Source organism: Octodon degus, unplaced genomic scaffold (assembly GCF_000260255.1).
Source record: "Octodon degus isolate 3935 unplaced genomic scaffold, OctDeg1.0 scaffold00014, whole genome shotgun sequence".
NCBI lineage: Eukaryota > Metazoa > Chordata > Mammalia > Rodentia > Octodontidae > Octodon > Octodon degus.
This window is the reverse complement of record NW_004524590.1, coordinates 17,982,270-17,995,353: the sequence shown is the minus strand read 5'-3', so window position 1 is coordinate 17,995,353 and position 13,084 is coordinate 17,982,270. Positions and strand designations below refer to the sequence as shown.

At 38.1% G+C, this 13,084-nt stretch overlaps 1 pseudogene; it reads left to right on the top strand.

The window, feature by feature from the left end:
* The first annotated feature begins 12,295 nt into the window (after window positions 1-12,295).
* Window positions 12,296-12,673, top strand: LOC101588950 (annotated as a pseudogene).
* Window positions 12,674-13,084: the final 411 nt, after the last annotated feature.

Genomic DNA, 13,084 nt, shown 5'->3' with positions numbered 1-13,084 from the left:
TACCCATTATCTGCCCAAACATACCTAAAATACAGCTTTACTAATTTCCTGAGTGGCTCTCATGTCAATCAAACTCACAATTCAGCTTCACCATCACAAGACGACATAAATAGATAAACAAATATGTAAACCTTTCAGGTCTAATGGTCATAGTATAATTTGGGTTAAAAATATCTGTCTGCTAATAAAGAAACTATGAAATGTCTATTTCTTCTTCTTCTTCTTCTTCTTCTTCTTCTTCTTCTTCTTCTTCTTCTTCTTCTTCTTCTTCTTCTTCTTCTCCTTTTCTCCTTCCTTTTCCCTCACCTCTCTTTCTCCTATCTCCTCTCCTTCCTTCTTGTTTTAAATTTAGTTTTTAAAATAATACATGCTCATGATTCAAAAGCCAAAAAGTATAAAAAGAAATTTAATCTTAAAAAATTCCATCATAACACTGTCCTGTGTGTCTCTAAAATATTATAATTTCCTGTTGTTGAAGCACATTTAAATTATGAATGTAATTTTGTGAGTCTTAAATTTAACTTTTAAGAATCTGTGTGTGTGTGTATATATATATATATATATATATATATGAGTTTATGAATAATAAACTGAGACATACAGAAACCCAGCCCCTTTATATAAGGTCATGCATGGAATCAGTAGTAGGGCTTGTACATAAGTTATGTTTATCTAGCATTCTTTGAGATCTCACATTATAAATATGAACAATACATATAAATAATGTGTATTGCCAGGTAAATAAAGCTCTTCCCTTTGTTTTTTGGTTTATGGATAATAAAAGTCAGTTTGAAGTACAGCCAATCTTCATTATCCATTATTCCATGTTTGTGAATGTTCCTAGTCACTCAAATTTATTTGCAATCTCAAAATCAATAGCTGCCACATTTTTGTAATCATCTGCAGACATGCAGAGTGACAAAACATTCAAACTGCTGATGCGTACACATTCTAAGCTGAGTTCAAACCAGGCCACACTCTGCTCTCACATTTCAGCTTCCATACTGCATAGAAGTGGCCTTTTTAATACTCACAGTGCCATGGGTTCTGCATTTTTTTCTATTTTGTGCCATCTAAGGATGCTAAACACCAGCAGGCTGGGATGTGCTTTGTGGAGAAATATATGTTAGGAGCTATGCTCAGGTATGAGTTATAGTGCTCTCAGTGTTAAGTTCAACGTTAATGAACTGTAATATGCAGTGTATGTTACATAAAATGTTTTTAAACAGAAATCCACATAAGGCAAAGTTACGTGTGTGGTTGGCAAAAACGTCAACAGAGGCATGCACAAATCTAACCCTGTACTTCTCCAGCAGCAAATAGTTCAAGACGTGGCAATTCAATGTTCACAGGGACTTTACAGAGCATAACTACCATGAATGAAAATTGACTCCCTTTGGATTATATCACATAAAGTCATCTTTCCCACCATGCTTTTTAGTTTTAGATCCATTTGATTAAATTTTTTTAAAAATATGTAAGAGTTACGTTATCAGATCTGACATTCCTGAGATGAGAAATTGAATACTGTGTAGGAGACCGGACAGTGAGGATCAAGGACTAATTGACCTTCTCTGTGAGCGCCAAGAAGAAAAACAGCAAGCTGTGCTTCTCTGGCAGCATGCGGGCATGCTGGCGCGTTGTAAGTTCCAGGGAAGAGTCAACACGGCAGAGATCTGGCTGTTTACCTGGGCATATACTTGAGGCAACAGGAGGCAGAAGAATCTTCTGGTACCCTAGTTGCTTGCTCCTTCTGGTGCCTAAGTAAATAAAAGTGAGGTGAGCCAAATGCTCAGGCTCTTTGTCCACTAGAGGCAAGTAATTATCTCTCAAAATTATCGCTATGTCTTGTCTTTAATCTCTGTTCCTCCTTCTGGTTAGCCATTCCTAGTAGGCTGCCTTCCTACAATGCAGTATTTTACTATGGGCATTTTTGGAAGGTATAACCCTATAAGGAAGTTTTTCTTGGTTTTGCATAGCTTAAATGTTTTGCTACTGTTATAGATTTTGAAGCACTTATGAAATAATACTGATGACCTATCAGTAGGGACAATGTTCGGCATTTGCTTTAGAAACGTTTAGGTCTATTGTTACTGTTAAATAATAAATTTACAGTAATCTTCACAAGAATCTTATGAATCTGCCATGTGTGGATTGTCTAGATACACATGAGGCTGAGGCAGGAGGATCATTTGAGCTCAAAAATTCAAGGCCAGCATTGGTATCATTGATAAGCCCCAATTTCAAAAAATAGAATCAGGGTAGGAAAGAAAGGAAGGTAAGGAAGGGTAATAGGAATGATAGATATGATAAAATACGCTTTATGTAAGTATACATGAATAAAATAAAAGCACAGGGCTGTGGATGTAGCTCTGTGGCATAGCATGCACTTAGCACATACGAGGTTCTGGGTTCAGTCCCTAGCATTAACAAGAAGACAGGGGAAAGTACAAGTGATAGGTATCATCAATCTGGAGCTCCACTTTATTTTGTAATTAGTAGACAATATAATTTTATGTTAATTTTTATGAAAATCAGTGGTTGTTTGCTAAGTTTTTATCTATAACATCCAAATTTTCTGCCATTTATTTTGAAAAGGAAATTAACTTTAAGGAAACTTAAATAAACTAAAGTTTAAATGAACTAAACTTTAAAGAGTGTAACTCCTTATGATTTATAAATTTCAGGGTTTTTTAAGGGGGCAACATATTAAAGTTTATCACTTATCATGGTTTTACATACTTTTAGAACACTGCTCATTAAATAAAAAATAACTAAGATAGCTTTGATACTTCAGTGTGAATGAGTTGACTAGATATTTTCTTGACAAAGACTATGCCAAAGAACAGTGGAGAGCTGGGGAGATAGCTCAGCGGCTTAAGCACGTGCCAGACAAGGACAAAGTCCTGAGTTCAATCCTCAGGACAAAACAAAACAAAACAAAAACCCTCAACAAAGAACAACATTGGAGCAAAATGGTTCCATGAGGATGAAAAGGTCAAAATAGGTAGTAACTTAATTTGTATAAATGGTCATAAATGGTTCTGGCTTGAAGTATATCTTCCGCCTCAAAAAATGTGTGTTAAACTCTAACTCTCAGTATTGTAGAATGAGCCATTATTTGGAGATAGGATACTTACAATGGTAATCAAGTTAAAATGAGCTTATTAGGGTAGACTCTAATCAAATTTGACTCGTATCTTTTTTTTTGGGGGGGGGGGCTAGTGTCTTTTTAAAAAGGACTTTTTTATTTGTTTGTTTGTTTACAAGTCAGGTCTTGTTATGCTGCCTAGGCTGGTCTCAAACTCCTAGGCTCAAGTAATTCTCATGTCTCAGGTTTCTGAGTATCTGGGACAATTGGTGTTATACAGGGCAGGACTATAGCATGTCTGGCTTTACAAAGAGAAAATGTGGACAAAGACATGGACACGTACACACACGCAGAATGCCCGGTGAAGGTGAAGGCAAAGGTGAAGCAGCAGCAGTCCTGGGACATCAGCGATTGCTAGTGAACCCTCAAAAGTGGAGAGGTTTATGGAACAAGTTCCCCTCCACAGTCCACAGAAAGAACAAGCCTCACTTACACCTTGATTTCAGGCTTTTAGGCTTCTAAACTGTGAGACAATTACAGTTTAAGACATCCAGTTTATGCTACTTCATTACAGTAGCTCAAGCAAAGCAAGGCATGGTCCATGGTTAAAGAGTAAAATGAAAAGAGTAAAGCTAAAAATCACCCCTTGTGGCGTCCAGTTCTGTTCCATTTCAACAAAACCAGAACAGGATTTGATGAGATGAGATAAACAAAGTCCTGCCTAAGGTGATGAAACCACACCTTCAGTTTTTCACGTAGCATAAACATCTCATTTTTTGAAATCTATCTCAAAGGATGGGTCACTTCTAGGCCACTTAGGCCACTGACAATTGTTCTGGGCTCTTTCATGTAATAAATTATTACATGATTTATTACATGTTTTTGTCATGGAAAGGTCAAGTTAATGCAAAAACAGGTGAGTGTTTCTCGGGGGAGGACAGCAGGGATCTTCAGAGCACTGGCAGTGTTAAATGCATTTTCTTACCTATTCTACTGATGATTAAATCTTTCTTTCCTTTGTGCAGGAAAATCCAGTTGGGACTATTTGGGGTTCATACACGTGCTCAATTCCCCATGGTGTCCCTATTGATGGAAGATTGCTAAAGAATGAAAATAACTACACAGAACAGGTATCCCTTCACAGGCCACAGAAAGAATAAACCTCACTCAAACCTTGATTTCAGACTTTTAGGCTCCTAAACTGTAAAACAATTGCAAACTGTTTAAGACACCCAGTTCATGGTATTTCATTACAGTAGCTGAAGTGAACTAACACATGCTCTGTGGTTAAAGAGTAAAATTAAAAGAATAAAGCTAATCACTCCTTGTGGCTTACTATGCACCCCTACAGTCTTAAATCTTGTTCCTGGTGGTTCCTGTTAGCACTCTGGTGCACAAAAGAAGTGAGAAGAAAAGAAAAAGGGAGGGAGGGAGGGAGGAAAGAAGAAGGAAGGAAGGAAGGAAGGAAGGAAGGAAGGAAGGAAGGAAGGAAGGAAGGAAAACTGGCTGATGGTCAGAGAGGGAGCAATTTGTGATGGCAGAATTTACTGCTGGACTCTAGTGTCTTCTGCTTGGAGGAAGACAGAAGAAGCAAGGGACCTTATATCCCACATAGTGTAGCTTTTTATGACAAAGCCACAAGGTGTAGCTTTAAAGAAACTATAAATGGTACTGTCTTCTTTGAGTTATTTCCAATAACATTTTGTTGGATAGCTTATACCTCTAGTGAACCTTTTGGGATATGAAACTTGCAAAACTTACACAAAGTGTTCTGTGATTAGAACAATTATTTTGCTCTTTGCCTAACAACTTGACCTGCATTGTCACTTCTGTGTGTGAGATGGACTCCTAGGAAATATTAGAACTTTCATCAGGGTTTCAGTTGAAGGCATTTAATAGCAGGAACAAGATAAAAAGTATGTGAAGGATGGAAAAAACAAAGGAATGAAGGGTAGCTCAGTAGTAGGAAGTCTCTACCATACATATCTAGGCTGAAGGCAATGACAGAGGAATTTCGAAGGACAGCATGGCTGAAGGGAGAAGGAGCCTCATCCAGAGCTACTCAGAAATGCAACTAAAACACAACACAGGTAATTAGAAGAAAATGGAGGAACTTATACCCTGAAATTAAAACCAATCTGATATGAGACTAATGGATCAAGCAAAAAAAGATAAAAAAGACCTAACAGAATGGTCAGCCAGCCTGTCCAGCTGCCAGTGGGTCACTGGATTGGTACAGCTGCCACCACAATTGGCATCTTGAATGAAAAAAAGGATATGCTATAAAAATATAGCTAAATCAATACATTTATGACAGTCTTGGGATATAAGACTGCTTCTTCTGCCTTTCTTCAGACAGAAGATGCGACAGTCCAGCAGTAAAATCTGCCAACACGAACTGCTCCCTTTCTGATGATTGGACAATTTTCTTCCCCCAAAAGCCCCCTAATTTTTCCCTTTCTTTTTTTGTTTCATCCCCTTCCTTCTGTGCTCCAGAGTGCTAACTGGAACTCCGGGAACAAGATTAAAGTCCACAGGGGCATGTGCATAGTAAATGGAATAGCTAATCCCTCCCCTATGACCTGTTGGTAGAGACATGCAGGAATTGCAGGACCATGCAGCCCCATGCTGTCCTTATGCTGCGGGGCAGTGGGAGGTAGGACAGAAAGGCACCCCGTAGCACCCTCCCACCGTGCCCAAGGAAATGACAGACTACAGCAAAGGCAGATGATGGTGACAGCAGGACTTATAAAGCAAGGAAAGGGAAGTTGGCACCCCAACAATAACAATTCAGACTGAGAACTCTAGGATTGCAAAGGCAGGAGCAGAGGTCCAGACCACATTACAGCATCCCACTGTACCCTGCAACAAACAACCTGAGAGGACAGACTTGCCAGCAGAAGAGAGCTTAGAAGGCTGAGCAAGGGCAGGAGGAGCTGAAGGTGCTCAAGACTGGGAAGAGCCTTCTGTCTGGAAACAGCACAGCTACTGGGAGAAACACTGCCAAGAGAAATGGGTTAAGGAGCAAAAGGCCAGTAAGGGGCATACAGAAAGAACTGGCTGAAGACTCTGGCCCCAGGGCCCCACATCTGGAGGCCAAGATCATCCTGAAATCCAGCACAAACTCTATTGTAGGTGTGGCAGTATTATCTAGTATTTTTGGACTCTTGGTGGACACCAGAGGAATTCTGTTAGTTTCTTTTTCTTTTTTCTTTTCACTGGTTTGTTTCCTGTTCTTTTCCCTCTTTTATTTTTTTTGTCTTTATTTTTTGTTCTAATCTATTTGTCTTTTTCCCCCTTTCCTCAATTTACCTCTCTAGACTTAATCATATTTTCATATGACTGAATTAGTCCCTCTAATTTTTCTGCTCAACTTCAATAATACTTTGCTTATTTCTTATATCTCTCTTCCCTCTTTCTGGTTTCCCAAAGCATGTGTGATCATTCTTCATCCTCCAGCCTGGCTTCAACTTAATTTTTTTCAGTTATTTCTGTTTTATCTACTATCAATAAATTTTTTCATCACAGAGTAAAACCACTCTACCAAGGAGAAACACTTCGTATACAAGTTCCCAGTTTACAATTTTTCTGTTATATAAGTGTAGATTTTGCTACTAACATTAAACATACAAAATTAATACCACAGTTTGTCAATTTCTAAACTGTACTTGATGTCATGGTTAGTGTTAATTTTACTACTTTAGTTAGGATTTCATATCTGTTTTAATCAAGTGTTCTCACTTCTGTAACAATACTGGGAAGTACTTGGATAATAACTTCACCATACTCCAGCACCAAAGGACACAGATGGAGGTAAACAAGGGACAACATCTCACTTTTAATTAACTGGAAGGGTATGATCTTGGGACACACAAGGAACCTGCTACACACAGAAGACATCCCTGAAGAACAAACATACCTAGCAAGGCCTTTATACTAGTCATAAAGCAATGTACTACAAAAACAAGGATCAACAACAACAACAAAAACCTTTTGGAATAGAAAAATGACAAGACACAGAAGTAAAATTTAACCTCAGACTTACAGCCCACCTAAAACAAGTCCATGAAGCAAAAAGATAGAGAAAAATAAAAGACAAAAGACACATACCTGAGATTTCTGAAATGATAGAAACTGAAGTAAAGAAACAAATCCATGAGGCTATTGAGGAAATCAAGTCAGAAAGAATCTCTCATTTAAGAAGAAATATCAACATTCATAAAGGAATTGCTTAGCAAATCTAGAGTAGATATTGATTGAAAAGATTGATGATGATAGAAAGAAAATGGAATATGAATGATTAATATAGGAAAGACATAGGAATGCATGAAACAGATTCAAACACATACCCAGGAAATTAAAAATTCCATTCAAATTGGCAAAATGACTTGAACAAAACTAAAGACAGGTTTTCGGATCTTGAAGACAGGATTGTGACTAGCAACCATGAAAGAAAACATCTCTGGAAAAAACCAAAATATCAGGAAATATCAACTCAACCACAGCAAGATGATGCAAAGAAAAATAATATAAGAATAATTGGTGCCAATGAGAAAGCAGGAGTCAACACAAATAACATTTTTTTTAAAAAACCCTATTTGCCAAGTAATAGCAGAAAATTTCCCAAGCATGGGAAAATAATCTGATCTACAGACAAGTGAGGAATATAGAATTCTAATTAGCCATACGCAAAATAAATCTATACCCAGATATATAATAATCAAGATCCCAGAAATTCAGCACAAGAAGAGAATATTAAAAGCTATTAAAGAAAAGAAAGAGATCACCTACAAATGAATGCTAATCAGAATCATGGCAGATTTCTCAACATAAACCCTCAAGTCAAGAAGATGTTGGAGTGAAGTATTTGAAGTCCCAAAACAAAACAGCTTCCAATCCAGATTGATGTACCTGAAAACTATCTTTCAAAATTAATAGAGAAATAAAATACTTCCATGACAAAGAATAACTTCAGAAATTCATAACCACTAAACTAACCCTACAAAGAGCATTTAAAGATATTCTAGATAGAGATCAAACTGACCACAATTCCAGGAACATCAGAAAAAACCCAACAGACAGGGCAAGAAATTAAACAGAGGGGGAAAGTAGGAACCAACAGCAAGAAAACAACATGGCAAAGATAAGCCAATACATGTCAGTTATAACCATCAATGTAAATAGCTTCAATTTGCCAATTAAAAGAGATAGATTGGCAGAATGGATCATGAAATAAGGTCCAACAGTATGCTGTCCATAAGAAACACATTTAACTCAAATAGAAACTCACAGACTAAAAGTCAAAGGATAAAAAACCAATACTCTATGTGATAGGAACTCAGAAAAAAGTAGGGGTAGCTTGAAGAAATTATAAAGGTCAGAGCAGAAGTCAATGTAATTAAAATTAGGAAAACAATACAAAGAATTAATACATTAGAGAGCTGGTTCTTTAAAAGAATAAATAAAAGTAATAAACCCTTAGCCAATCTTACCAAAATTAAAAAAAAAAAAGGAAAAACTCAGATTCATGCATTCAGGAGTGAAAAGCGTATAATCACTACAGATCTTGTGAAAATTTAGAAGATTATCAATACTTACTTTGAAAATATTTACACTCACAGAATGGAAAGCAGACAAAATAGACAGGTTCCTGGACATGTATGAATTTTCAAAGCTGACTTGAGATGATATAAAAATTCTGAGTAACCTAGTATCAGTCGATGCAGTAGAAAATGTAATAAAAAAAAATCTCAGCAGGTTAAAGCACCTGTAAGCATGTGCAGGGGCCGAGGGTTCAATCCCTGGGGCCTAGTGTGCTGGCCCTGCCCCTGGGGCACACTGAGACAGCAATTGAGACTGGGAGTGGTGGCATGTGCCAGTAATTCCAGCTCTTGGGAGGCTGTAAACAGGTGGATCACTACAAGTCTGATCTAGTAGTGAGACCCTGAACACCTGGTAGACCCTTTCCTAAAAAAAAAAAAAAAAAAAAAAAAAAAAAAGAATTAAAAGTTACCAACAAAGAAAAGCCCAGATCTTGATGGATTCATTGCTTAATTATACAAGAAATTCAGAGAAAATTTATTATCAATACTCCTCAATGAACTCTTTAATGAAATGGAAATGGAAGAAATATTCCCTAACTCATTCCTAGAGTTAAGTATTACCTTGATATCAAAACCAAAGAAAGACCACATTGAAAAAGAAAGCTACAGGCCAATCTCCCTAATGAACATAGATGTGAAATCCTCAATAAAATACTAGCAAGCAGAATGAAATAAATCATTAAGAAAATTATACACCATGACCAAGTGGGATTCATCTCAGGAATGTAGGGATGCATCAATATGCACAAATCAATAAATGTAAAACATCATTTTACATCATTTAACAGAGCCAAAGACAAAAAAATCACATGATCATCTCAATATATGCAGAAAAGTTTTTGACAAAATCCAATACTCATTTATGATTAAATACCCTACAGAAAATTGGAATAGTCTTTATCTCAATCTGATAAAAACCATCCATGACAAACCAACAGCCAACATCATACTAATTGGACAAAAAATGAAACCTTTCACTTTAAAATCAGGAACAAGATAAGGATGTCAACTGCCAACACTCCTATTTAATATAGTTTTGGAAACACTAGCTACAGTAATTAGATAAAACAGATTTTTTTTTCCTGTATTCAGGACAAGGTCCACAGTGTTTATAGGGTCTCATTATGTAAATCAAAATCATAGTGATTGTCCTGTTTTCAGCCTCCCAAGTGCTGGGATTACAGGTGCATGCCACCATGCCCAGTCTCAGTCGCCATCTCAGTGCGCCCCATGGGCAGGGGTGGCATGGCACCCTGGGTATCAAACCCTGGCCTCTGTACTCTGCCTAAGCAGTGTTTAGTCCACTGAGCTAGCAGGCAAGTCCTTAGATAAGAGAGAAATATAAGGAATAAGGATAGGTGGACAAGCAGTTAAATTATCATTATTGATAGATGACATGAAACTCTACATAGAAGACCAAAAAAAAACTCCACCAAATACTTCTACATTTAGTAAACAAATTCAGCAATGTAGCTGGAGACAAAGTAAAAACTTAGAAGTCATCAGCATTTCTGTACACAAACAATAAAATCACTGAGAGAAAATTAGGGAAACCACACTATTCACAATAGCATTCAAAAAATTGAATACTTAGGAATCAATCTAAGAAAGGAAGTAAAGGATCTATGTATTGAAAATTATAGAATTATGAAAAAGGAGATTTAAGAGGATATCAGAAAATGGAAAGATATCACTGGGTCAAGGATAGGAAGAACCAACATAGTGAAAATGGCCATATTCCCAAAATTGTTATACAGTTTCAATGCAATCCTGATCAAAATACCATTACCACACCTCACAGAACTAGAGCAAACATTCCTGAAATTTATTTGGAATCAGAACAGACCTATAATAGCAAAGGTAATCCTGGGTAACAAAGGCAAAGCAGGGGCATCACAATACCTAACTTGAAATTATACTACAAAGCTACTGTGTTATAGTCATCATGGTATTATGAAAAAAACAGAAACACAAAACCAGATTGAGAGGGCCAGCCAAATAGCTCAGTGAATTAAAGCACTTGCTTAGGCAGATGCAGGGGCTGGGGGTTTGATCCCTAGCCTACTGTGCAGGCCCTGCCCCTGGGGCACACTGAGAAGGCGATTGAGACTGGGCATGGTGATGTACACCTGTAAGCCCAGCTCGTGGGAGGCTGAACACAGGGGGATCACGAGTCCGATCTACCTAGTGAGACCCTGTAGATCCTGAACGAAAATACAAAAACAAAAACAAAACAGAACAAAACAAAAAACAGATTGAGGACCCATGGAACAGATTAGAAGATGTAGACACAACTAAGAACATACTCAACCACCTTATCTTTGACAAAGAGGCCAAACATGTTCACTAGAAAAAAGCCTCTTCAATAAGTGGTATTGGTAAAAGTGTCTGTCTACATGTTGAAGATTAATACTAGACATCACCGTCCACTAAACTGAAGTCAAAATAGATCAAAGATCTAAATATTAAACCAGGGCCTGCCAGATAGCTCAGCAAACTAAAGCGCCTGCTTAGGCAGAGCACAGCAGCTGGGATCCCTCAGCATTGTCCTACCAGCCCCACCCCCAGGGCATGCTGAGATAGTGATTGAGACTGGGCATGGTGGCATGTGCCTGTAATCCCAGCACTTGGGAAGCTGAAAACAGGAGGATCACTACAAGTCTAATCTGTGTAGTGAGACCCTGTACTAAATACATAAAATAATAATAAATAAATATTAAACTAGAAATACTAAATCCACTGCAAGAGAATGTAGGTGGAGGCTAGGGATATAGCTCAGCGGCATAAGCACCTGCCTAGCAAGTGCAAGGTCCTGAGTTCAATCCCTAGCATTGAAAAAAAAAAAAAAAAGAGAGAGAGAGAGAGAATGTAGGTGGAAATGTTGAAGATATAGGTATAAAGAAGAATTCATGAACAAAATCCCAATTGCAGGGATATATTTCAAAGAATCCAAAACTGCAATCTCATTTTATTAAAAAACTTTTGCACAGCAAAAGAAATCACCAGTACAGTGAAAATACAACCCACAGGGTGGGAAAATATTTTAGCTGATTATCCATTAGACAAAAGACTTCTATCTAGAACAGATAAAGAATTGAAAAAAAAATCAGACCACCCAAATTCAAAGACCCAATCAAAATATGGGCATCTGAGATGCACACACACTTCTCAGACGAAGAAATACAAATGGCAAATGAATATATGAAAAAAATTCAGTATCACTGGTCATTTGACAGATGCAAATTAAAACAATACTACAATTTCATCTCATCCCAGAAAGAATGTTTGTCATCAAGAAATCAACCAATAACAAATGCGTGTAGGGCTGTTCATGAAAAGGAACCCTTCTGCAGTATTGGTGGGAGTGTAGACTGGTGCAACTGCCACGGCAATCGGTGTGGAGCTTCCTCAGAAAATTAGGATTAGAGGTCCCATTTGACCCAGTTATTCCTCTTCTGAGCTTCTTCTCAGAAAAATTAAAAACAGCATACCATTAAGATATATGTGCGAGATATATATATATATATCTCAAGACCCAACCAGCAGCTCAGGTTGTCCCCGCTCCCCCTCCCGCTTCCCGTCTCCCGTTGACTTCCCGGATTCCCTACATTCCAGTCCTGATCCTGCCATGTCCCAGAAGCAAGAAGACGAGAACCTTGCGGAGGAGACTGGCGAGGAGAAGCAGGACACACAGGAGAAAGAAGGTATTTTTCCTGAGAGAGCTGAGGAGGCAAAGCTAAAGGCCTAATATCCAAGCCTAGGACAAAAGCCTGGAGGCTCCGACTTCCTCATGAAGAGACTCCAGAAAGGGCAAAAGTACTTTGACTCAAGAGAGTACAACATGGCCAAAGCCATGATGAAGAACAAGCAGCTGCCAAGTGCAGGACCAGACAAGAACCTGGTGACTGGTGGCCACATCCCCACCCCACAGGATCTGCCCCAGAGAGTCCTCCCTCTCACCAGCAAGCTTGCGGGGTAACCTGGGCCCTCTCTGCTCCCCTTCCTCACCCACTGGACTTTTCTATGTCGTAGGCAGGGATGGAGTGGGCCCCTACTCAGGTCTTCTCAGCTTGCTAGCCAGGAAAGACTGATTCTGCTGTGGGCTGCTGAGAAGGCAATGTGGGCTGAAGAGGGGCTCAGATTTTGTTTCTCTGGTTAGACTGAGACTTCCATACCCTCATTCTAGCCCAAGTAGGTGCCTGGAAATAGGAAAGACTAGGATTGGATAATGCTGTAAACTCATTTTCTTTCATGAGAAGCTGGGGAGATATGCTTTCTTTTTTTTTTTTTTTTTTTTTTTTTTTTTTTTTTTTTTTTTTTTTTTTTTTTTTTACAATTAATTGTAGCACCATTTATTGAATAACTTATTTTTCTCTTGCTACATTTTTTT